Source organism: Dermacentor andersoni, chromosome 7 (genome assembly GCF_023375885.2).
Source record: "Dermacentor andersoni chromosome 7, qqDerAnde1_hic_scaffold, whole genome shotgun sequence".
Classification (NCBI taxonomy): Eukaryota; Metazoa; Arthropoda; class Arachnida; order Ixodida; family Ixodidae; genus Dermacentor; species Dermacentor andersoni.
The window spans coordinates 165,947,337-165,974,186 of NC_092820.1; the positions used below are offsets into that span (position 1 = coordinate 165,947,337).

Genomic DNA, 26,850 nt, shown 5'->3' on the forward strand with positions numbered 1-26,850 from the left:
GGCAGCTACCCAGGCAGGTACAGCCGCACGCGACAGGCTTGGGTCCCGGAGATGCGATTTCCATGCTGATTGTCCGCGTAACCGCCGCGGAGCGTTACTGAACCAGCGCAATCATAACTCCGAAGTCTCTCCGATGATTTAGTTGAGTAGCAGGACGACACATATCTCTCGGCGTCGAGTAAAGGCTACAGCTCTGACCCTCCTCTGTGAAACTGATAGGTGCTGTTTCTCTGCACCGACCAAATTTTATTGACTGTTGAGAGCTGACTTTTCATTTGCGCCTTTAAATATCTCAGATCTATTTCCGGAAGTCTGGAATTTTGAAAGCACTGACGCGTGAAATTTAAAACGCGTAACCACTCAATAAAAACACTTGTCTCAAAAGCTATCGCAAATGATCACCAAAGTCGGCAATATTTTTTTATTGTCACCTCGCGGCCCATCTCTGTGCCATCGCATGATCCACGGCAAGCTTGATGGGCATACCAGCAGAGACACTAAAGGTACACCCTCACCTGCGGAAGTAAGCGTGCGCAAGGCGGCGCACTTATTTCGGCAGCGCTTGTGGTGTCGTCTTCTCGCCTCGTGTCCCGTCTACGTTTTGCGCTGTTAACACCAGGATGGAAAACCAACAAGCCCAAGCTGCTATTCTAGAGAATTCTTGCCGCGAAAGCGCCTTTCGCGGCGCGCGTTTTTGAGCGCGCCGCCTTGCGAGCGCATATTTCCGCAAGTGAGGACTTGAGGCGCAACCTCGCTGACCGCACCAATGCCACTCCCGCAGCATATATTGGCGCTATGTTCTATTGAGCTTCGCTACCCACCCCAATGTCAAGATACGATGCCACTTCACAGTATATTCTAAAGTCCCACTCAACCGTACTGCCAGCTCCACCACAACCAATTTCACCCTCGCAGCACATTATTTGCAACTTCGTTCCAACCTCCCAGGAACCAATGATACCCGGACACGGCAACTTCTTGGACTCGTCAATGCTTATATTCTACAATCAAGAGGCAAATTCGCCGCGATATCATTGGTACGCCACTAGGATTCACTGAAAGAAATGCAATGAGAGCTTCCCTTTAAAAGAAGCCGCAGTAGGTCAAGTGCGACTATGCCTGACAGTTATTAAAAAAATAGGATAAAAGAGGCTCGACTCTTCATTCTCTCCTCCTTTTCAGTTGCGCATTCTTTTCAGACGCCATCGTTGATACTGCGGAAAGCTACTTTATATGAACCCACAAAACCGCACCTCCCACGCAACGCCTCGTAGCGTCACGAAGACTGCAGCATGAATTACCATGCTGGGAAAGTTGTTGCCCGAGCTCTACTCTAGTCAACGCAAACCATTACGCATACCGTGACATGTACAGGACTTTCGAAAATCGTTTCCTTCCAGATGATGGCTCAATGTCGCGTTCAATTTGTGGGCGTGCATGGTTCGAATGCATGTCAAAGATAGGACTTCGGGGACAATTCGAAATTTGCCAAGGTTGAAGAGTGGGCTTCTTGGTATGGCATATTAGAGGTTCGATTGGGCAACATTTGGACGACACACACAGAAGGGAACCACATACCATATTCTGTGGTGTGTGTTTCCCTTCTGTGTGTGTCGTCCAAATGTTGCGCAATCGAACCTCTAAAGTCTTTTCAAAGCAGCTCCATTGGAGTCGGGATATATGAACACTTATTTACGCCATGCAAACGAAGACAGCGAACTTCAGTTTTTGGGCTGTTACAGCGCGTGTGTAGTCGTCCCACGCTTCGACTCTCCGCGTATGCGAGCGTGCGCTTTCAACAGGCCAGTCTCAAACATGGCAACGGCCCCATCGAGCCACTAAAAGAAAAGTGTATATAAAGTATTCAGGCTCACTGGAAGCCCACCGCGTGACCGGGATCATCCAGCGAGCTCGCAGGGAACGCTAGACCGTTCCGCTCCTACTCACTGGTTGCTTTGAAAGCATATGTATAGCTGGCGTCAGTGCTGCCATTTCATGACATTGTGCAACTGCACTCTTTTCTCCTAACTTCGACATAAAATATATCATGTATCCAAGCTTGATCTCGGATGCATGCAGCCATCTTTCTGTCTCTTAATGTTACACCTACCATATTTCACTATGTCGCTGGTTGCCATTAGCAATGCACTGCCTAATCATGAGGATTCACCTCTGTTCTCTTTCACACAGTTAACTGCAAAAAGTTGAATTTTTTTTATGTTTCGTATACGTTTAACAAAATCTATCGCAACGCGTCAAGAAGCGCGAATTCTGGAAAAGATGCGTGAAGAAACCGACCAGGTATTAAAGAAAATGCCGCATGCGCACTTGGCTGTATATTCGCAAGTCTGATCTTGCTCCATCAAATTTATGTCGTTTTTTTTAATTAGTGTGAATATGCACATTATAATTTATACGCCGTAATTGCCTTTCGCTTCAAGCGAGAAGACCTTTAGAAAATCCCTCTTGAAAACTAGGCCTGAACTTGACTCTTCGAGTGGTCATTTTGTTTGGTACTATACCGCTCTCGGTTTTGCCCGCAAAAATGACTGTGAAGTCATATTCGATTTTCTGGACAATACAAACAAAAAGTGCTGGATTTTCTCCTTCCTTAGATTCTGTTTTTTTTCTTCGCAGCAATACTTATTTAGTTGTCATTAGTGAGTGCATATCTCTATTGGCTAGCACTTAAATTCAGCAAGTTATTCATGTTGTTGTACCTTTCATTGCTTGAAGGTTTTTTTATGTCATTGACCCCTCCCAGCGCCCGATTCCTGGCCGATCGCACAAAGTGGTTTGACCTGCCATTACACTTAAGAATAAAGAACCACCCAATGTTGGTTAATTCATTTATATGAGAATATTGGAAATGCCAACGTTTGTCGCTGACTTTCCCATGACATTTTAGTGTCTAATTAATAGGCAGAAAGGACAAAACGAAATTAACAGAAGGCACGCACACACAATGGCAAGCATTCATTAGCATTGAAGAGCTTAAAATAATGAGCAATATAGCAAGCATGACAATACACAATTGTTTCGATGCATACATAAGTGTGCGCTCAGAGTACGAGCAGCTGTATATAGCTATGGAAAATACAAAAGAAGGCAAACAAATGTAGTTAGTACTGAGCTTAATATTTGTCGTTACATATCTCAGCAACAATCGGATCGTCTAGCTGCTCCTAGCTGTTCCCGCAAGGAAAATAAGTAAACACCATCGCGGCAATAGCAGAGCGCGGCTCTTGAGAAATGAGACAGCGCATAGAACATGTGTTCGGCGCACCATAAATTAGAAACCAGGCGTGAAAGTATCAAAAGCAGTTGTTGGAGCTCTCCTATCGCGCGCCCGAGTGATCAATGTCACATTGATATTCTTGGGCGAGTAGGGAGGAAGCTCTTCCGAGATTTATAAGACGAGCGAAACCAGCGACTCCTGTTGTGGAGGGTGCATTTCGGACCGCTTGACGAAGAGTGAGGTGGCGATCGCTGGCGAGCTCTGGCAAAAGCGGGCGTCGATGTGAACAACTACTCTCCGAGCGAGTAAGGAGGGCTGTTTTCTGGGCACCTGAATGGCGGCCGCGCAGGTGTCTATTTAATCGTTGCTTCGAAAGGCAAGTCGGAGTGGACTTCTGGGAGCGTTAACATGCCAATTTTTTTAGGTGCATAAAGCCGAGGCAACAAAAAAAATAAAGAAAAACATCCCCGAACTTCAGTGAACCTTTCATTCCAAGTCTTTGATTACCTTAACGCCCCCCCCGCCCCCCCCCCCCCCTTGAAGTGTTTCGCACAACAAAAAAAAAAACGAAAGCCAAACTCCGTTACCGTTATTGCTTTTTCATACGCACGACCGCTAGCATCCACTAAATTAGTCTCCCATTTTTAAAGTTAAACTGAATTTTAAGTTTCACACTAGGAGACGCGACCGGCTTGCCTTGAAGCAAAACTTCCTTTAGGGCAGAGTTTGGTGGTTCGATTCCGAACCTTAGCAACCTTCCCTGGTGTTATCACTTATTAGCTTTAGGCTAGTTACTATACCCTATCTGCCACTGATGTTATTAGCAAGAGCGTGTCATTTTCTTATGCTTGTGCCACTGCAGCGCTGATGTACGTCACTTTGTCTCCTTTGTTCTGTATCGAAGCAGTGCTGACAAGAATCCCGGAACCACCTCAGGAGGATACGATGCCTGTAGTCTCACGCTCCTCAACAATATATGTACGAAATAAAATTAAACGGTCGCCTAACATCGTATGCGAGTATCGGACACACATACACGCGTTGCCGAGCATGTGTGTCCGTTACTTGTGTTCAGTATATACAGGGTGCTTCATAGAACACTTTCATAAATTCTTAAAGGTTACCTTTCGCTTCAATGCAGATTTCCTCATGCTTCAATGCATAAAACGACGTTTTGTTAAGAAAGTAACTGAAGCGCCAATGCATTTCTCCGCAAAGTTCGGGAATTAATATATCGAAGCTGGTGTCATCCTGAGAATTCGTTCCAAGTGGATTAGTCCTGCGAACTGCCGGGCTAGGATTTGTAATTTATATGTGTCATAAGGGAATTAGTTAGAAACTTAATTAGTGAATTTCTGTTAATTCGCCGATAGTGCATTTCAATTTTTTTTGCAAATAACGTCAGCCTCTTCGAGTAGACCAATTCATCAAATAGAATTGTGATATTTGCTACAGGCAACCTTTAAAAATTTTTGAAAGTGTTCGCTGAAACGCCCGGCATATATAGGCATTGGCAGTTTGCTACAATGGCACCAAATTACGAACTCACCCAACAAGGCGTTTCGTGCGTGTGTTTTTTCTGTTGGTTGTGCACTACTTTTTACAACCTTCTTACCGTGGCTCACCTCCCAGTCGCGTATGCGCAAGCCACTTGAGCCCCTGCGAGGTCGACATAAAGTTTGACGCAAGCGATCCGCTTACCGCAGGAAAAGCTGCTCAAAAAGCAGGAGAAAAAATCCGCTCGATTTCACTAATCTAAAGCACTCTAAAACGTCATTGAAGTTAAATACTCAATCAGTATGTATTGATGACGTATACCAAGGCAACTTTATTTTCGTTGTTATTGCGGTAATAGGTTGGGTTTCGGTTAATCAGGGAAATATTACGTATTACTTCACGTCTTGCGTGAAAAAAAATTACACAGCTTACGTGAGCTTTGTGAAAGTCCTATTCGCAAATTAGTGGTAAGTTTCAGACTCTATATATTTACATAAGCGATCAACTGCGAGGTGGCTTTGAGCGATCAATCTGATTCAGTTCGCAGAAGAGCAATAAGTGCTGCTTTCATTGTGTATAACTAGAGAGCCGTAAATTTGATGCTTCATTTTTGTCTTTCATTTCAGCCAATGCATGGTGTCTACTAAGTTGAAATTTCCAAATTCCCTGAGTTTTCCCGGTTTTCCTGAGTGCCTTTGCAAAATTGCCTGAGTGACACAGAACTTTGTTTTACGTCAGGACTGGCTGACACCATGTTGCCCGATGCTGTCACTCTCTAGAAAGCATCTTAAAAATTTTAAAAAGCGACTCAATCCAGTTTGAATAGTAACGAGCAGTGTTTATCTTATTCAAAAAGAAAACAGAAGGGAGGCGTTAGTAAATTGCACAGCGAATATCTTTGAAAAAAAGATGGTAAAGCCCATTGCAAACCGAGTCGAACATTTTCAAATACGAATGAAAAGAGACGCATACAGAAGCAAATATTTTAGAATGTGAACTATTTCTATCAACTGATAGCAAGCTCATCGTTACGAAGCCGGAACTCTGTCACAAGTGAGATTCTCTCTCAGCAGCTGGAAAGTCAACCTCAACTGTCCTGACATACTCTTAGCCCGCGCTCAATGCCTCAGTGTTGCGTTTCACTGCTGTAAAGAGTCTATTTTGGTTCGGATGAGGGACACCTGTACCTCGGCGTCATTCAACACTTCGTTTTTTGAGCTCAAGCTCCCTCAAAGAAGTAGCGGCACACTTCCTTTCCCGTTCATTTCTCAATGCGTCGGCCCTTTCAATTTTCGTGCTCCTTCCACCGCGCGTTCGCCCCATGGACTATTTTAACCAGCCTCTTGGTCAATTGTACAGTCAACGTCTGATTTTTCGGACTCCCTACGGGCCATGATAACGTCCGAAAAATCAGGCAGTCCGAAAAAATGGATGCATGTCTTTTACCGCACCTTAGGGCTCAGTTAGCCAAAGGCACGTCCGAAGAAGCTCGGAAGGCCTGCCGGTACACTTATTAGGCATATCGGTGCTCGTACTGTGACAGGAGACGGTGGGTTCACGCGTGTATAATTAAGGAATGCATACTGTGTCCCATGAGAATTGCCCCTTCCCACGCTTGTTAAGCTTCACTGCAGTTGTGTACGCTTCACCGCGTAACATCCCTGTGTTAAGGCGAAGTTAACTTTCGTGAGCCGGCATTATGCAATGCGTCGTGCTTTCCTAGCTTCAAAGCCAATCACAAAGATTACAAAAGCGGAGTCGGTGCCGTTGCAGAAAGCGGCGAATTCTTTCAATGAAGAAACACGGCACCAAACGGCAAGAAGCTTAATGGCGAATATCAAAGCAGCTAGGCCTAGCGTCGCCGGGTGGTGGCCACGGCTGCCAGCGGATCTGCATGCAAGAGCGCCGGTTCGAAGCGGTGAGATAATCAAAATGGCGGCGGTGGTGGCTTTGATTAACGCTGTTTCGGACTTGCAGTCACGGCAGAAAGCCCGGAAAATCGGACGGCGAAGGGTTCTGGCGTTTGAAATTTCAGACCTTTTTATACATGGACTAGGGTACGTGGTGGTGCCGCGAAGTCGTCCGAATTATCGGGCATGTTTCAAAAATCGGGTGTCCGGAAAATCGGTCGCCCGGTAAATCGGTCGTTGACTGTACACTGGCAACGCCTCCAACCGACGACACGGCGTCAAAGACAATTCGTTACGATTCCTCTCTGTTGATGATCAAGCCAGCATTACCGGTTCTTTCGTTCTATTTCAAGAAAATTACAGCTAATTTTCCCTCATAGAAGCACAAATGCCCTGTGTTTTCCTTTAGTATTTCCAGACTATTCAAAATCCCTGAGAATTCCCGGTTTTTCCTGGTTTGCCCGGATGGCAGACACGTTGCAATGATTGTTTTGTATCAAGTAACAGAGAAACCATAAATAAAAAAATCCTACTGTCAATTATCAGCGAATCTCAATTTTCAAGCAGCACAATTTTCCATTCACATTTATTGTATTTAGAAACAAGCTTCAAAGATGAAACTTTCTCTAAACCAGCTGGCTCAGATGAAGTTCGTTAGCTGTGCTCTTTATTTTTCTCTTTATCTTTTTTCTTTGTCTTCCGTGTTTTCGTGGTCTTTGTGACGTTTCCACTGGTTCATCCTTTCATTATGCATCATTGACCTCTTCCCATCAGTGATTAATTAAGTGGACTGCACGCAAACTTGCATCATTCGGCAAAGGCTTTGTAGGCACTCCCGACCGACAAGAGATCCGCCATACGGACCCTGCTGAGCGACTACCAAGGCCCGCGCTCGGTACGCCAGCACTCAGTGCACTACTACAGAGATAGACTTTCATGTGTGGTGGAGAGGTTAGTCTATAGCCGCACGCTTGGCAAGCTAATGCAAAATATTCAGTGAAAAGTAAAATGGGCATGGAAGAAAGTAATGCCAGAAAGTGGTAACAAAAGATTGGAAATAAGGAAACCTATACCCTTCCACGGAATAAATACTTCTATCTATATACTTTTATTTACTTATATATGCTTTTATTTATATATTTATATACCTTATTTATTATATATACTTTATTTATATACTTTATATACTTTTATTTATATTTCTTATTTAATTCCGCGATTACCTGCGCGCGCTTTTCAAATAATGTGCCTTATGTGTTTATGCTACGCAGTTATGCTCGTGTGTCCTATTGTTGGTTATCAAAAAAAATGTGCTGCACTTACTCTTGCGCTGTGCGTATACCTACGCCTATTCATGTGCTCCGCTATTATTTTCTTTCTTTTTCTTGTTTCTTTTTGTACGTTGTTGACGTGAATTTATACTTCAGCTCCCATTGTTCATTTACTGCTCATTGTTGTGATGCCCTCCTTGACTCAATGTCCGATGCAGGGCTCGTAAGCTGTTTCTAAACAAAATAAAAATAAAATGAATAATAAACGTGAAATCGAAAGCAGCAGCAGGCTGAAGGCGATGAAATATTAATGTGCAGTAAAGCTGTCGCAGCTTTGCGTTGCTTCGCCCACTTTACGTTGCTTTCAAACCCACTTTCCCAAGCGCCTGCCGCCACAGTTCCGCGGAACGAACGTTTTCACTCCGTGCCCGCGCTTCAATAACGCATACGCACTTTGCGGCAACTGGATTCCCAGCTGTTTCGGACGTTTAAACTGAAAACTTCAAGCGCACAATACGATTCATTTAAAGCGCGGTAATATTTCTTCGCGGCCGTCATTGTGCCCTTGTTGTGCGAGAGGCCGGGCTTCAACAGCGGTCGGTTTCTGGGATTTCTGAGCGACAACGGCGCGTTGCGCAGAGCGCGATTCCAAGGCGTAATTTAGAACCTTTTCATCGTGTTACACCGTCGGGACTGAACTGTCTATCGCTTCAACAAGGCTTCGACGCAAGAGCGGCGAGAACACATCCATCTGCCGACCATTTTCAAGATAGGGCGCGCGCGACCGTGCGAAGTACGCACTTGTTGGCGGAGTCAAAGGCGCCCCCCTCCCTCCCTCCTTGCTGGGCTGCCTGCCCGCTTTTTTCCCTATCGCGCTCGAGATTGAGCTGCGATGGTCAGTTCACCGTGTGCCCGGTCGCGAAATACGCAATTGGTGCCGGAGCACAACGCCGACCCCTCCTCCTCCTCCTCCTCCCTCCCATGCCCCCACGGCCCTTCGCTAGACGGAAGACAGCGCGTTTCCTCCCCACTTTCCTCCGCGAGCGCCAGATTGAACCCCGATCGTCGGCTTCCCTCGCGTGCTTTCACTCGCACACACAGCATACGAGGCGCGGCGATTGTGTGATCGCCTTGTACATTACACGGAACGTCACGGCGATGCTGACGGCATAAATGCGCCTGAAGTGTCCGTATAATTGTTGTCGCAATAAAATAGCCTCAAGATCACGCAGCACCTACACTTACTGAATGCAAAAGGGTGGCGGTGGTTATCTACGAGTTAGAAAATTTGCGCCAGCGTATAATTATTCCGTTTGAAGTGGTAGCTTAGGTCGCTACGCTGCACCGTCCATGAGCGGCCACTATTGCGGGAACGTGTTTATGCTACAGGTCGAGTGCTAGGCACCCGAGCAGCCATCCATATACGACCCGAAACGCACGGCAGCGAGGTGAAGCCAAGAGCACCCGCCAGTGACCTCAGAGATCACAAGGGCGTTGCGATCTCGGAGGTCACGACCCGACAGTCGCACTTTCCCGACACACTTGCTTTATACATGCCGACCTCACAACTCGAACTCTCATCTTACAGAGGTGAGACCGCACCCTCAATCGACCACTTACGGGGATAATTTGATGGGATGGGGAGGCTCAGCCACATGACGTCCACCACTGCCGGCTACGGAGCTCGCTGCACTGCGTGCTGCTTTTGCTCACGTTTTGGACCAGCAGATCACCCATCTACAAGGCAAGTCGATCGGTGATGTGCACTCCTTTTCGAGGGGCGATTTTCTCTCTGAGGACGCCACAGTAGTGTAGTTAGTGTGTGTGGGCGCGCGCGCGCGTGCGTGCGTGCGTGCGTGCGTGCGTGCGTGCGTGCGTGCGTGCGTGCGTGCGTGCGTGCGTGCGTGCGTGCGTGCGTGCGTGCGTGCGTGCGTGCGTGCGTGCGTGCGCATGTGTGTGTGTGTGTATGTGGGGGGGGGGGGTGCTTGGGGGCTTGCGCGCGTGCGTGTTGTAATCTGGGTTCTCAGTATTCTTTTACAGACGACGAAGCAAGTGTCCACAATCGCTAAACGAGTCCTGTTTCCCCCTTCGTTTTTCTTTTTTTCCCCTGTTTCGTGGCTTCAGCACAATTCATGCGGATGTGTTTAACCATGAGCCCTCTTCGTCGCGCCGGTATTCATAATCGACAGAGTGTTCCGAGTGTCTATCACGCACCATAAAACAGATGTTGCACTCGGTTCACTGCAAGGTCTACGCCAAAGGCAACGCCGAGAACCAGACCGGAAATTAGACGTCGCGGCTCTCGACATATACTATATTCACAGCTGCGGTCAGCGACTCGACAGCAGCGGCCTCCACCTGGTTTGTGTTCACCTGTGCGCCTTTCTTGCAGTTGCATACAGAATAGGCTATACAGGCATCTTGCGATTTGTGCAGCGCTCCCAAAAAAAAAAAAACTGGGACAAAGAAAAGGACTTGCATACGACAAACGCTGACTCACAGTTACGTTCTATAGTAGAACAACCTAATTAAGGTTATGCACCGTTATCTTGCGCTGTGTCGAACGTTATACTTTATGCTATGTTAAAGTAAAGACCATGTTATCTTCACATACATATATATATATATATATATATATATACACACTACCAGTCTGTCATATCTCACTCTTTCTCAGTCTCTCTGACAATTACCCCCCGTTCTCTCCCTCTGTTATAACAGACAGGCGCATGCTCCCCTAAAGCGAGCTCTCCCAACACCCTCTAGAGAACTGCCTCTCCCCGTTCTGCCCGGACGCAGGAAAGGAGGAAAGAAGTCCCTTCGTGCCGCATAAAAACCGCAGCGTCGCCCTGCCTCATCCACACACTGCGGCGGAGTAGTGCGTGCAGCATGCCGGCGTCCTCGTCGCTCGCGCTGGCGCTTTTGTGGGCCGCCGGAGCTGCGATGGCCTCCGAGACGCCGCCGCAAAAGGCTGACTGCTACACGCGCAGGAGACCGACGGCCGACGATGCCACGCTCTACCAGTTCGAGTTCCCGGAGATCGTGGGCAACGACACCGTGAACCTGGAAGCGTACCGGGGTCACGTGCTCCTGCTGGTGAACGTTGCCACTTACTGAGCACAGACCTGGACCTACTGGGAACTGAATGCACTCCAGTACAGGTTCCGGGACAGAAACTTCACCGTCATCGGCTTTCCCTGCAACCAGTTTGGAAAGGTGCCGTAGTCAAGCTCCTCGAAGCTTTTGAAACGAATGCACTGTGGCGACATGTCAGGCATGGCATACCGAACGTGGATAATTAAGTATAGCGATAAATATTTTTTCAAGTAGAAGGATCCTATTCAGCAAGTATGAATGCCGGCAAACATTTATATTTTAATTTAGTACTAAATTCGCGTCGCAATGCTGGACTTGGAATCATAGACATTGTCGTGACGGCATGACAAAGAGCGAAATTCGCTGACGTCAAGTAGCAATAAGGCAACGTATGGGACTTGCTCATAAATAATAAACGTGGGCTGTGCTCGTTTCTTCCTGATGCGTTCTCGTGTGACAGTCGCAGCGACCACACCAACGGAGCCAGTCCCTGTACTGTAACGTCATGATGTGTCCACTTCCTCGTTTCTGAAGCTGAAACTTGGTCGTAGAAAGAGATACTTCAGCAAACTTTTTAGAGCGTTCTCCTGCTTGCCAGTATCTTAAAGATTTAGAGCGTGTGGAATTTCATTCGACGCAGAAAAAGACAAAAAGAAATAAGTATCAGAAGTCGTAACTATCATGCCAGTGCCTATTTAAAGGATGCGGTCTGCCGTTCGTTTCTATTCGTCTGTTATGCTTCTTTGCACCAGCCATCGATTTCCTCTTTTATCGTCCCTTGTCGTAGCGCCGAGTTTTGTTCGTAATCACGAATCGATTTCCAAAACCGCTTTGTCGAGCCGATATCAGCAATTTTAGTTCTTGATTTCTGCGTTTTTGATGCGTATCCCTGCCAAAAGTGCAAAGCACAATAGAGCGTGCACGCGCCATTAAAATGTTCCGTTTTGCTGGTAGGCAGCGCCGTATAAGCTACGCCAAATAGGCTCACCACCAGCGCTAACAACTCTTCGTCCTTGAGGCACGGCCTCCGAGATTTGCGCGAACAGGCAGGTCTCGCTCCGGCCGTCCGACTCTCACCAAGAGAGCGCAATCTCAGTTGTGGACGTGGCCTGGATCCTTCTCTGCGCCACGGCGCTCGCACCCGAGGGCTTTGACTTTGAAAGTCTGCCTCTCTGACTTTGCACTTGGAAAGTGAGAGATGCTGAAATAATCTCATGGGTGGCGGCAGTGGAAAAGAAACCTGTCATGAGTAACTACTTAGAAGTAAAGAACGAAATCAGGAAACAAACAATTTATGATAACTCAAAGGGAAGCTCATTACTTTTCGAAGCGAGATCGGGCTGCCTTAGAACACGCACCTATAAAGCGAGATATATGAAGGAAGAATAAGCATGGGGGGTGCTTGCTGCGGTAAAGCTAGGGAAACGATGGAGCGTGTTTTATTAGAATGTGAAGAAGTCTGCCCAGCGGTCGATTTAGGCACCACTGGCCTCTTTCAAGCCCTTGGGTTCAGCGAGAGCAGGGAGAAAGCAAACATGTCCCCAATAGAGATTAGTCGGAGGCGATTGGAAGATTGGTGGAAGAAAAGTAGGGAAACGACAAAAAACGGAGACGTACAAAAGCAAAGTTCACAATAGGGGGTCAGAAAATTTGTTTGTGAGAGTTCATCGTGGTTTCTCTTTCTTTTTTAACCTAGGTAAGACATTAAGCAGTATAATAGCAAGGGCTTGGTGGCGCAACCCAGCGCCCCGTTCCAAAGCGCACGCTCATAACATCCATCCATCCATTTTCATGCGTCGATGTGGGTTTCGCGCGTTCAGGTACTGTTGCTGCAGCTTGGATGAGACGAGAAAAAAAAAAACTGGATTTTGCACTGCTATACCATCCCTCACTGATTAGGAAAGGATGGACGAATGTTCACGAGGGGCAAATCGCGTGCTGGCGGCCATTTATGCTCAAATATGTTAATTACATTGTGCGCAAGTATATTCCCACTATACGTTCACGTGGATACGTAAAAGTGGTATATCTGTTCAAGCGTTCGTCGCGAGACGGTAGAAAGTATGAAGCGGAAAAACAATTAGCCCCTTCCGTCGACCCGCTAGAACTACGTATCTAGCGTAGGCTTTGCTAGTCGACGAACAAAACTAAATCGAAGGAATCAGTGTGCCATTTCAAAGGCAAATATTCAAAGTGAAGTGTCACTGAAAGTGCAAACACACAAAGAACGTTTCAGATAGGGTGCAGCATGCTTTAAGAAAGGTTTCGTTGCGGATTGAACAAAATCCGTGTGTTCTCCCGCGTGCATTTCCGTGCCATTGCCTGCTGTGTGCCGACGCTTCCAGGCCCGATGGAGAGAGAAATTTTGCGGCGAAGCGTGAAATTATAACTTATACAAGTATTTACTCGTTTACTAGTATGTTATAGTTGCTGCGCAAGCAGGCATTATCGTAATTATGAACAGTATGATTGAAATGTGAATTACACCGAACGCATAAATCTGCGTGTGCCTCATACGCACGTCTGCTCATAGCATGTTTATTTTACTTACTTTAAGAAAAGACAGCTATTTATGAATATCTTACAGGCCTTCAGAGAGGTTTGGGTAAGCAGAAAACTACGGTTACATTAACATAAAACACGCGCTATGCAACGAGGCGAAAAAAAAGCATCAACGTAATAAAAGCTTTATTCGCACAACCTAACAGCGGGCTAGTTCACTACTGTCAATACAATAAGTACAATCGAAATTAAAACTAAAAACAGGAAAAAGTACGCACGGTAAGATACAAGTACATATTACACAAAGATCATCGCACCACAGAGTCGGCGTGAAACGCGACAATTGTCATATCAAATGCTAGATCACCGCAATGCAAAATGCAAAGAAGGAAAAGAAAAGGAACAAAGTAAGACAAAGCAACAATTAAACTCGGCCATCTGAGATAGGCTGCAATTTCGGAGACAACGGATGGTGTGTGAACTCGCACACGATTTGTTTAGAAAAGCAAAGTAGTAAATATAGGTACTACAAATTCAATGGAAAATAACGTAGAATGTCATTGGGGAAAAAAAAGTAAAGGCACCAGAGAACTAGATGGCTGAGGCGCCAAAACATTCGAGGCAGAGCTGGAAAATTGCCTGGTGCATATTTTGCGAAAATCTCCCGCAAAACGTGAAAAAAGGGCAATGCGCACGTTGAGATCTCGAGCGGTCGGCCTTCGACGGTCGCGTCCGCGTCCGCCGGTCCCCTTAAAGCCCCTTAAACTTCGTAAAGTAGTGCCACGCTTTGAAGAATGCCGCCTCCTCCTCGCGTGCTCTGGCCGAGGCCGACGCCGCATCGCTATTGGCCTAATAGCATCACGTGGGCCCTCGCGCCGTGCATCAGCGCCACTTTTGCTCACGAAGCGTCTACGGAGTGGTGAGGAGCGCATGTCGGCGCCTTTGCTACGCTCGAGCAGTGTAGGCGGCGCCACCGTCGAGGAGGGAGCGTGAAAGAGATGAGAAACGAGGAGTGAAGGCGGAGGAGGAGAGTGTCGCTACTTTATGAAGCTTATGGGGCTTTAGGACCCCTCGGCTAGCAGCGCCGTCCAGGGGCGGCCGGACACGCGCGCACAGCATTGCACTTTAACGCAATAGCGTTAAGGGCCCCGTGTCGCAGAAAATCCGGTGTTGGTGTCGGTGGAGTTGTCCGTGAGCGAAAATTTCCACACGTATTTAGGTATATGTATATATATGACACGCCTTGCTATATGACATATGCGGTATAAATGCGGGTTATATTACCACACCCCTCTATCACTAAACTTGCTCATACCTTGTCTTACATTCTTGACAAAGTTTATCCTCGGAATTTTGAGCACGACAGCCCACAAACAAATATCCCGAAACAAAACACCGACAGAGCATGACTTTTTTGCTAAAGCTTCTCAGACTTAAATATTAAAAGTGCGAAACAATAAGAGAAACCTGAAAATTATGTAGTTTTTTTGGGGGGGAGGGGGGGCGAGGCTGTGCACTACCTCCGCGGTCGGCCCACGCAAGAAGCCGCGTTTCTACCAAAAAGCTCGCCTTCGTGCATAGCGTTCGCCGCCAGCGTTTCCCGGTAAACATTACGATTGTATAAGCTGCAGTTGCCGGGAAGCATGAGAAGTAGTGAGAGATATTTGAATGCTATCGCGTTCCACTCTTAAAGACTAAGCTTAAGCGTCCTCCAAATATTTTTTTGCTGGGGATCGCGCCGAATGGGACGGCCGGAGCAAAACCTGCGAGCGTACGCAATCTCGGAGGCCATGCTTGAGGGGATGTATAGGGGCGAGCCCCACCACGGCAAAGACTGCCGCTGCAGTCGGCGTGACGTAGCATGAGGGATCACGTGGGCAAAGCTGCCGCGTAGGCCGCTTGGAACCAAGGGGAGCGGACGGAGAATGAAATCTTTAGCAATGCCACAGAAGCCTCAGCGGCGCGGTTGTTTGCAGCTCACCTACGACAAATGATGAGACATCAAAAAGAATCCAGAAAAAAAGATTGACTAGCTGAGAAGGGCTGTCGCATGTTCCTGTTGGCGACGAAGTCTCCAACTTTGCAGCGGAAGGATTTTCGCACAGCTGCGAAAGCATTCGCACAACGATCATTGCTTTTGTCCCTTCAAAAGCTATGTGCTGCGAGCTAATTCGTTCGCGTGAGGTACAGGTACGCCGCGTTCATGACGAAAATAAAAACTGCATCGGAAGCAGCTGCATGGACAAGGGCGGATGGAATATCGCCTTGTTCAGACCGGTCTTTATTGTCCCGCACTTCTCATTTATCGGTCATGAAGCCGCATACAAAGCTTAAATTCAGGCTTGTTGGCAATAAACAGCGATTTTTTTTTGTTTTTTCAGTTATACAGTAAATATATTTTCAAAAATTGCCTTGAAAGCACCTTTGGATTTTCTGATGGGTTATCTCAAGGGGCGGACATTCGCAGTGACCAGGTAGCTATAATTGAAAGTATTCGCTGATTGCCTTTTTATTTGTTTACTTTGTTAGGTGTCGAAATCTTGAAATTCCGCAGTATTGAAGTCACGCCTGCTTAGCGGAAATACTATAGGACTATCGCATCAACACTGACATCTGCGTCTCCAAAATGACGAACGAAATATATTCGCATTCCTGATAACAGATTAAGAAGAGGCGGCCATCTAAGAGTTCAGAACGATAATATGGCAATGCCAATGCACAATTTAGCACATTTTGGGGACGTACATCTCGAAAGTGATGTTAGTCTCAAGATTCTTGCTAGGCAAACAGTACTTCACTACTTCTCGGTTTCAATTTCGTAATTTCGAAAGTGACTGATATCAAAAAATAATATTAGTGCATACTTTTAATTAGTTAAGTGGTAATGTATCAGTTTCTCTGCAGGCGATATGTCCGCCTATTCCTGTAATTCACTTGAACGGATCTAAATTCGTTATCATTCGCATGCGCTGTCAAACTGAATGTAGCCACAGTCCAACTAAATAGAGAAACGAGACACACGGGCGGTACCGCTCGCAGGACATATCGCTCGATAACGTACGCGTGGAAACTCGCATAAAAATTATTAGTACATACTTTTAATTATAGCTATGTGGTCATATCAGTTTCTCGTGGAGGCAAATAGCCGCCTATTCCTGTACTTCGTTGAGAATCCGTGCGATCTCCGTATTGAGACGATGGCTGCTGTTTTACATTGTACAACAGGAATTTATTTGGTTGCTTCTGTCACGCCAAAAAGAAAAACACGGCTTGGCGGACTCCATGCGACGAGCGCACCCAGTGACCGCGTATTGTATTTTGCGAAGTTACGTCGTGTGTATACAGTGTTCCGTGTTTGCAATTTGCCCGGGACCAGTCGTGTTGCAGTTAGCTGCTTCCCTTGTTTTGAAGGCACTTACCACACTGTCCAGAATGGCGCCCGCTCGGTGCCTCGTTTGAGCGCTGGCAGCCAAAATATATGGGAGGAGTGCGCCGTGTCGTCCCTCCTACTACGTCAGAGGTGCGCACCCGGAAGATGGCGCCACCGTATGCCATCGCCCCCAATAGCTGTGCGGGGATTTGCGCAATACTGCAGTGGAGGGCGCGACTCCTCGGATTTGGCAGAGCGTCCAAGCTTTACGAACAAGGAAATTTGGGCCACACTTGATGCGTTCTACGAAAGCGCAGGTATAGTGCGACTGCGCAAACGACACATGCGACATGTAGTAACGAGAAACATAGATGACACAAAATCATTGTGCCATCGCCTTTTCCTGTTCTACATCGACCATCTTGCACAAGTTGCAGTGTCTGGCACGGACTTATAAGTGGTGGCTTATAATACGCCCGGGAAGTTATATAATTGACATGCACTTCTCCCAATTTGGGTAGTCGGCGCTATTTCGAACTAAATGATGGTAACACCTATGCGGCCTTGGGTGTGTTGGCTAGTTTTTTTGTCAGGTCTTTATATAGCGTCAGTGTTATTTAAAGTTTGCAGGGACAATATGACACCTAATTTCATCGCTAGGCCTCATGTAATACATACTATAATGAGACGCCTGGCTCCTTCGCTAATGTTAATTTTAATTCCGACGGATGTCAATTTTATGCTTGAAGAAAAATATTGAAGACATGTCATGGGGTGGATGTTAACGTTACTTAAGATAAAGAGCACTGGTTAGGTTTAAAATGTGACAATGTGATCATATATACATGTCGCCGTCTTTACGACTAGACTGTATAGCGAACTAGACTTCTTGTTCACTGCACTATCGACAGCACTGTCAGGATCTCCACTCCTCTCCTTTCAGGCGTAATCTCCCGAGTCTGTAGCCGCACTCTGAAAGCTAAATCAATCCACGATAATTTCGTAACTCGACGACTTGACGAGCTTTCTTTGGATCTTTTTTTTTTTTCTCCATCAGCCTTGACACAGCGTCGAGCCGTCAATACGGAGTCTGCATCCTCGTTCCATTTCTTTTATGACTATACCTTCTTTCCCGTATACGGTCGGTTCGAGCCATCGCTATTGAAAAAGCACGTCCTCCGAAACGCAACGCCAGTCCGTGGTATACTGCGTCACGCACGATTCCTCGAGCTCTCGTATACCTCCAATCTCGTCTCAGTTCACGCATGCAGCGCCTTCAAGTGCGGAAAATTCTGTGAAGCGGGCGCGGCTACGCTATGTGCAACAGGATACACTTCACCTAGACAAATGAATACCGTGAAAAGGGAAATGAAGCAAATGACGCTTGCGTATCTAGCATTACCTGAAAGGCTACCAAAAGAGAAAAAATAATAATGTCGAAGACACGCACGTGTTGGACACAGCACGGAAAGGATAAATCGGTAGAACTAACAAAGAAACAGGCACATCCCTCTGCGCAGATTAAGCAGGAAACCTGCAGGAGACCAATGACGCTCCATTCATATACATTCGAATCCCGTTAATTCGATCCTTGCGGGACCTCGAGATTTGGCCGAGTTATCCGAAAGGTCGGATAATTTTCGGAATTATGCTAAAGGTCGTATTTTGCCTCAGAAAATTGAGGCAAAGTGAAGTTTATTCAAATTTTCTTTTACTGCTCGAAGTAGTTTGTAATGTCTTTTTATCAACCAGCATGCGGAGAAGAGCGCGGGCACGTTTAAACGCTGTCTCAGCGTTAGACTACCACGTTGCTGGAAGTGCCGTCGTCGGCGAGAAGCCAACAAGCCTCAAATTAATTGCTGCCGGCGCAGACAAAATCCTCAAAAGAGACAAAGGATGTAGCGTCGTCTACTGAATTTCTTGTGTCTTCAAGGTGTTAGTAACTACTACGCACATGAGGGGGCGCCAGTTGAGGTCAGTGGAGGTCGAACGAACCGAACAGAGATGCCTTTGCATTCGAACTAAAGGCGTTCTCCTTCCGTACCAATGTACAGTTTCTTGCCAGGACTTCTTAGTGCGGTCGAATTAAGCGAGATGTCGAATTAACCGAGGTGGTACTAACGGTGGTCGATTGTCTATACTCTTATCGGTTTTGACGGCATACAATTTGGTGAGGCCGTGCAAGTCGCAAATAAACTACCACAGCGAACAACCGTAAGTGAGACGCTCGACATGTTGCTCATCAGTTTTTCAAGTCGCGTCTGCTGATATCGGGCCGAGAAACGCGGTATTTCCGCAGGCAATAGAAACGGTCCTGCTCCGAGCTAGACTCTCAAGTAACGACAGATTTCTTCAAAGCGATCTGTATTCAGAACGACAGAGAAAGAAAACAAAAACCATTAACGTCCCCAATGTCACCACGGAGAAGCAACGAGGCCTCATGCCTATAGTTAGTAGTAGTAGTAGTAGTAGTAGTAGTAGTAGTAGTAGTAGTAGTAGTAGTAAGTAGTAGTAGTAGCAGTACTTTGTACGTCATTTAGAAGTATTGAAATTATAGAAGAATACAGAAAGAGGTCTCAGAGTGTGACACTGCAATGGGACCTCTATAGTTAGTAATTACATGAAACATGTTAATATTAAGAGGAAGCTTCTTTGCCTTCTGCCGGCTTCGTTGACCTCGCAGCAAGAGCCTGGCGGATCGGGCGACGAGATCCTCAATGGCATCCGCTACGTGAGACCGGGCAACGACTACGTGCCAAACTTCAGGCTTGTCCAGAAGCTGGATGTGAATGGAGAGATGCAGCACCCGCTCTTTGGGCTTCTTAAGGTGAGCGACAACGCAGGCGTGGGCGCTACAGGAAAAACTGATAGCTTTGACTTATGTTGTGTTAATTATACGGCGGACACAATTTCGTAGGCAAGCCGCTTGTGCATCCTATGTGTAATGTACAGACTTACACTTAACTAATTACATGTAATTGATTACTTGTAATATGTTCCATCTCTTGGTAATGTTCAAATTTAACGATTACTTTTACTCGATAACGCTCACAGTAATGAAATTATTTTTTCAGTAACCAATTACTTATAACCGGCTACATTTCTAACGGAACAAGCTATAACAGGTGACGCAGCCTTGAAAACATGAAAACTACAGCGCCCAAAGGGATGAAAACGTGCACATGGGTTACCTCCTTCTCAACATCAGCGTCTTGCATCCACGCCTCGATTCATGGCAGGCTTGCAAATTTGCACGCCTTGCTTAGAAGTCCTACCTCCGAGCCTTCTTTTTTTCTTATAGTTACTCTCTCTCTCGCTCTTCTCGAAGCAATTTTAAGCAGCCTTTATAGGCACAAAACGCTGTTGCTTAATTCTTCGCTTAGTGCAGTGTATGACTTCTCTGATGTAAGACAAGTTTTGGGCCGTAAAACGCGTATATTTCAATTTGTTTGATATATATGTGATTAATATACAGTCTATCCCGGTTATAACGAAGCCACTTATAGCGAAATAGCGGTTATAACGAAGGGATTTCAATTTCCCATTCCCATCTTTGCATTTTCAATACATTTTGGGTCCGGTTTTAACGAAGTAAATAAGAGCGCGTCAGCGGATATAACGAAGAGATTTAATACAAACCGAAAAATAATCTGTCAATCAACACATTTTTGCGTCGTTGAGGTGATTTTTTCCGCGAAAATAAGAGCAAAATTCGGCTGACGGCGTCCTTTCATGGCGTCGTCTGCTCTCCCGCGGAGCGAAAGGTTGCTTCACTGCATCGCATGGCAGCATCGATGCAGCATGCAGCTTTGGGATTCCGCTAGCGACTTGAACCTTGTGCCTGCGGGTCTAAGCCACATGAACTTCGTTTTCGCCGACGAAGACCTTGTTGCCACCGAGGACTTCACGACTGAAGAAGTTGCCGGGAGTGTCATGGAAGAGACCTTGGCGGACAGCGCCTCCGACAGCGAATGCGACGATGCTAGTTGTGCCCCTACGCCGGTCACCTCCGCAGCGGCCATCGCAGCTGTTGACACGTTACGGATGTACCTCGGGAGTCCGGAGTTCGACCAGATCTTTGGTTCGAAGTTGGATGGTATGGAAGCCGCAATCCTGAAGTCCGCACTCGCGAAACGTGTTCAGGGGACGCTGGACCACTTCTTTCAGCGGCAATAAACCGGTATGCCCATGTTAGCATTTTTTTTTTCATAGTCCACATATAACAAAATAGCGGATATAGCGAAGTGATTTCCGATTCCCGCCGACTTTGTTATAACCGGGCTAGACTGTATACCTTTTTTTGTGACGGTGCAATATCTTTAGGGCTGAATAATATGCAGCTTTATTAAATTACTGCATACATGTGGTCTCCATTCAAAGAAACGTGAACGTTTACTGTCGTCCTTTGCAATCGCTAAAGGGTGGCAGGCCACGGGATGGCGTCCCTTACATATGTTGGCCGACAAATTGAAACGGCGCTTCTATGGCTCGATAGCGAGGACCATTTCGGACGTTGTTGCCAGAGAATGTCCTATGGACAGTGTTTCAGTCTTTCACTGGTTTTATATCTGAAGCGCCTTCCTCTAGACCCAGTAAAAATGAAGCGCTGCGCTTCATAGAGGACCTACACCTGAACGTCGCGGCATTGAGTAACTAGCCACAATGTTGTGAGCACGGTGTCCTTACTTTACAATGCAGCCCTTCCCTCCAGCGCGCACATTGAGCGAGTTTTTAGTGTCGCTGCAGATGTCTTCACAAGAAGACGAAGGTAAATTACCAAAGAAAAGTTTGCAAAGTAATTTTTGGTGAAGATAAACGTGTAATGGGGGCTGCAGAGGACGCATTGAAATAGCCAGGCCAGCTCGGTCTATATACAATACTTGTGCAATGCTAAGAGTAGGAAGGAAGTAATGTTAAAGTAATCGAATAATGATTAGTAATTGATCAGTTACTTTCGTGTGGCAGGAATTGGTAAATGTAATGAATTAAAATTTTTAAAGGTGCAATTGCAATCGGTAACTTTCTTTCTGTAACGTGCGCAAGTCTGAATATATTTAACCTATAGAGAAAAAATGGTCACCCAAGTATCGACGCTAAAGACAAGGTTGACGTGCATGGTGGTTCTATAACTAAATTATGATTATATTTCTCTAATCTGTCTCTTTTTCATGTTCACTGTTCCCTCATTACGTACCAATATCTTATTCGTATCGTATTTCACGCGCTATTACGTCGACTGTCTTCTTTAGCGTCGACACTTGGTTGACCCTTTCTTCTTTTTGTGGAAGTGGTTACAAGATAGCCAGATCCCAGATACACCAAACCAGTATAAACTGAGCAAAATAAAACGATCTCGTCTTCAATATCATCTAATGTCAAGTTGAATTTGCAAGTTAGTAGCCACGTTTCTACGAATCCGACAGGTGGCGCATCGCATTTCTGAAGGCATCGCATCCGTGTACAAGTGGCGATGATGCGCTAGGAAGGCGAATCACATTAATGGGCCAGGAGATGGAAGATCGAGGCAGTGCATGTAAACGCTGGGGTGTCGCGTCGAGGAAGAGTAAAACTGCTAACGACAGGCGGCGTGTGCTCTCCTCCATCACTCACTGGGGAAACGCACCCGTCGGAAGCAGGCTGCGGCAGGTCTCGGGCGAAGCGGGATATATGCGCCATATCCAAACGCTGCGCTAAAAAATGCGATGTGCTACTGTCGCATTTATGTAAACGTGACCGCTGTAGTAGCGCAAGCAAAACCACAGACATGATAAGGCAACACACACACACACAGTGAGCTTCGTGTGATGCCATATAAACTGAAAAAAGTTAGCACCCTTTCGTGCTTTTTCGAAACAATAACCATCTTCTACCTTGCTTGCACATTCTATTTTGAAAACTGCGGCAGCTACATTGCTGTCAGGAATGCTACGTCGCGCTGACAACGCGAATGTCAACTTTTTTTCTTTAGTGTACGAACCATATAGCTTCCATAACGACAATCTTCGACCATGTAAACGCGGCTATAGTCTTCTGAAATAACAGCACTGTTACTATACTCGCTAGCAAGAACAGAGTTTCAGTGTAGGCGAATGCCGTACCATGGTTATGATGTCAGGGGGTACATTCGTTGTTCTGTATAATATCCGCAGAGTCGCTGCCCGTCACCAGTGACCCCGTTTCGGTCCAAGGACCGTCTGTTCTACTCGCCCCAGGACAGCGGCGACATCCGGTGGAACTTCGAGAAGTTCCTCGTCGACCGGGACGGCACACCGCTTCGCCGGTACGAGCCGAACTTCTTGCCGCGCGACATGGAGGACGACATCGACGCCCTGACGGGCGATGGAGCCCTGCCGCCGATCGAAGAAAGCGCGACGCTCCAGTAGCGTGTATACTTACTCGCGGCAAAGTACACTCTTAGGCTAAAAGTACACCCTTTGGGGTATATCTATGCCACACAACGATAATCGTCATCTGCCTTGCTTGCGTTTCCTTTCTTGAAAACGCCGCGCCCGCGACTTTCCTGTCGGCAATGCTATGTCATGCTGATAACGCGCATGCCGTTCGTTACTGGGAAGTACCGAGCTCGCCGCTTTAAAGAAATGCGGACAAGACAGACGACGATTATCGTTGTGTTGCAAAAGGGTGTAATTTTGCTTAAGAGCGTATAGCCGGCAAACGTGTGCTTTGACTGTCGCTTTTCTTTTTTTCTTACGCAGTTTTAGCTCAGGTTGCATGCGCCGAGATCACTGCAGCGAACAAGCTTGATTACACATGCTCGGCAAACACACAACCACGAGACGTGGCCGACGCGCAGTCAGCTTGGCTGCAAAACGACAGAACGAGCGCAGCGTCTATTCGTTACGCTGCGGGCATGGCGCTGTGCGCACGCGAAATTTCGTTCCCGCCGAGCGGTTGCACGTGTGCAACTCGTCTATACATAGATCTGAGCGAAGTGGATCGAAGGCGCTCAACTAAAGCGATCTATATTGCAGAAAAATATCGTTGGCGGGCTATACGCCTGGTTTAGCGTTCAGGACTAGCACAGAGAGGACATCTTACAGTCCTGCGTTATATGTGCCACAAGTTTATATATCTACCCAGAACATCGGATTACGCATATCTATACGCGAGGAGTAACGGCAGTGTGTTCAAGCTAAGAGAGCGGAACTTTTGTTGCAATGAGCGACTGTTTCATACTCAGTATATCTTCAGGGTAAACGCCAACATCTAATAATCAGGAAATTCTTTTGTATCTATATATTTTACTAACGGAAAAGTGGCGCATGTCGCCATCAACGTTGCAGCTGCCCATGCGGCTGCAGCCTGCGAAAAAAAAAATGCGAGGCCTCATCTGTTTATATTTCCAGAAGGGACCAGGGCTGAGGACAACGACGAAGAGACGGCACATCAAAGGGTCACGTGCTGCGCTGTATGCACTTAGGCGGAAAACAGTCACTTCGGGATCCGCCAGATTTCCTGCATTTAACCGCATATTTGTGCCTCTTCAGCTGTTTAGGACATGACGCATCGCAACTCATATTTCTGCGGAAATGCCTCGCCGCAGTGCGGTGCATTTGCGGTTACCACAACCAAATTTAAACGTTTCGCGCATACGCATGCAGTCCATAAATTATCCGAATAGCGCTTGTCATGCGTAGTTGCTCGGCTTCGTGCTTGTCACCTCTTTCGCATACTGTTATTCGCAATGAAGTCTAGCCAGACGGATAGAAAGTTGGGCGAGTTGGTACGGTAACATATTCTTGGATTGTAGCGCGAAGTGACACACACACAACTAGAAGAATAGCGCTCGTCCTCTCTTCTTCTAGTCTGTGTGTGTGTGTCACTTCACGCTACGATCCAAGAATAAGTGTAAATAGCTCGTGATGTGGTGTGTGTTTCTTTCTTGTGTCCTCGTTTTTTTTTTTTCGCTCAGTTAAAAGAAACGTCTAAAGCTATGAACCAAATGGCCCGCCAGAACGACCTACAGCTTGGCCTATTGTCACCATTTTGCTGCAGACAAATGTCTGCATGATTTTCGCAACACTCTTACGTAATTACAGAAGCGTCACAGTGCCGCCACCACGGGCTATTAACACGGCCGTTTACTAACCCTAGCAAGCAGTGCGCAGCGCTATACGGCTGATTCACATAAATACAAAAATTCAATATCCGCATATACATTAGTCGCACAGACGCATTTAATGTTCAACGATCATGTTGATTTCATATCACTACATAGAATTTGTTAATTGTTATATAACAGCCAAAGATGGAGACACCCATCAACCTAAAATAACGTCTACAAGGGTTGCTATTTATTGAGTGCCAAACACCGGAGTCGTGTAAGGCAGGATGGATGCAGAAATGCGCTCGGAAACGGTGTGGTATGGCTAGTTGCCGCAAGCTCCTTCTTGGTACTTCACTGCTGTGTCTATCCTGGTTCGCGCGAGAAAACTCAGAATTATCATCAGCCTATCTTTATGTCCACTGCAGAGCGAAGTCCGCTCCCAGCGATCTCCAGTTATCCTCGTCTTGGGCCGGCTGACTATTTTATGCCTGCAAATATCTTAATAATCCCTTTCTCCTCTCCCCCCCCCCCCCCCCCGCTTGCTTTTCTGCGGTGCTCGACTTCTGATGGCCCCCATTCTGCAACGCTAATAAAATACCGGTTGCTTGCATTACGCATTATATTCTGTGTTAACCTCCGAGTTTCTGCTCCATATGCTACTACCGGTAGGACGCAATGTTTGTACATTTTCCTTTTCAAATACAGCGTCGAGCTGCCGGTCATGACTTCGTAATGCCTGCCGTGTGCGCTCCAACCTAATTATATTCGTCTCTAAATTTCCTTCATATGATTGGTGTATCCTAGCTGTGAGTAATTAGTCTAGATAAACTTACTCTTGCACATATCCTAGAGGCTAACTGCCAATCACTAATTTTATTTATCTTGCCAGGCTATAGAACATTTCTGCCTTCTGCCTAATCTTAAACCCTACTCATATACACTTTCTCGGCGAAGGTCCTCAGTCATCTGTTGCAGTTAATTCCCAATGTTGCTGATCAGGAAAATGTGATCTGCAAACAGAATGTTGTTGGGATATTTGCCGTTGATCTTCATTCTTAATCATTCCTAGTCTAATAGCTTGAATACTTCTGAACATGCAGCGAATAGCATTGGAAAGGTTGTGTCACCTTGCCTGGCCCCTTCCTTGATCGGTAGTTTTCCCCTTTCCACCATGAACAGCAATCCTCCTATAATTCTGTGTTTCATACTTTTGCTAGTAGCAGCGGTTGTAGCGACATCTAGTGATGATTTGTTCGAAAAAGAACCGTTAGAACGCTCTTGTGTCGCATGCTGTCCTCGCCGAAGGAAAACAAAGGAGCCACAATACAGGCACGTTACTGCCGACGCCTTTACACCAGCAGCTAAGTAGCAGGCAGTCCCTCATTGCAATAACAGTTTCTTTCGCACTGGTTTAGCTATGCAGCGTCACGAGGTGGCGCCACCAACGTTTTCGCTCAAGTCTACGTCTTAGGTGGCCACTAAGTGGTACTATTGCTGCACTTACGGTCATAAACACAATTACCATTCCGCCTAAATACTTGATAATTTTTGAGCGAATTCTGCGGAAACCTTGCCAAGCTACCGGGCAGCGCAAAAGGAACATCTTTGTAGAAACGTTTCGTTTACTTACGTGTCGTCATCACCCTATGAAGACACGGCACGTTACTGCAATGTCGAGACATTCGGCGACCATATTGCGCGAAGGCCGAGCACCGCCCACATATGACGAGCCGGCCCCAAAGCGACCGCCGGGCCAGCTCTGAAAGGAGCCATCGTCGCAGCCTTCTTGTGCATTCGGGGCTGAACCGTGATGCTGTGGTTACCGGCTGTGTGCTCGGCCTCGAAGCGTGCGTCCGAAACAGTTTCAATTGAAAAGAATAAAAAGAAACGTGCTGATA

General features: G+C 46.6%; 1 protein-coding gene and 1 pseudogene across 1 annotated transcript in view; one reads left to right on the forward strand and one right to left on the reverse strand.

The window, feature by feature from the left end:
• Positions 1 to 26,850, reverse strand: part of LOC126533226 (uncharacterized) — a 106,074-nt gene that overhangs the window by 75,573 nt on the left and 3,651 nt on the right. The gene's annotated exons all lie outside the window — the stretch shown is intronic.
• LOC126533237 (glutathione peroxidase-like) lies at positions 3,408 to 26,850 on the forward strand (annotated as a pseudogene).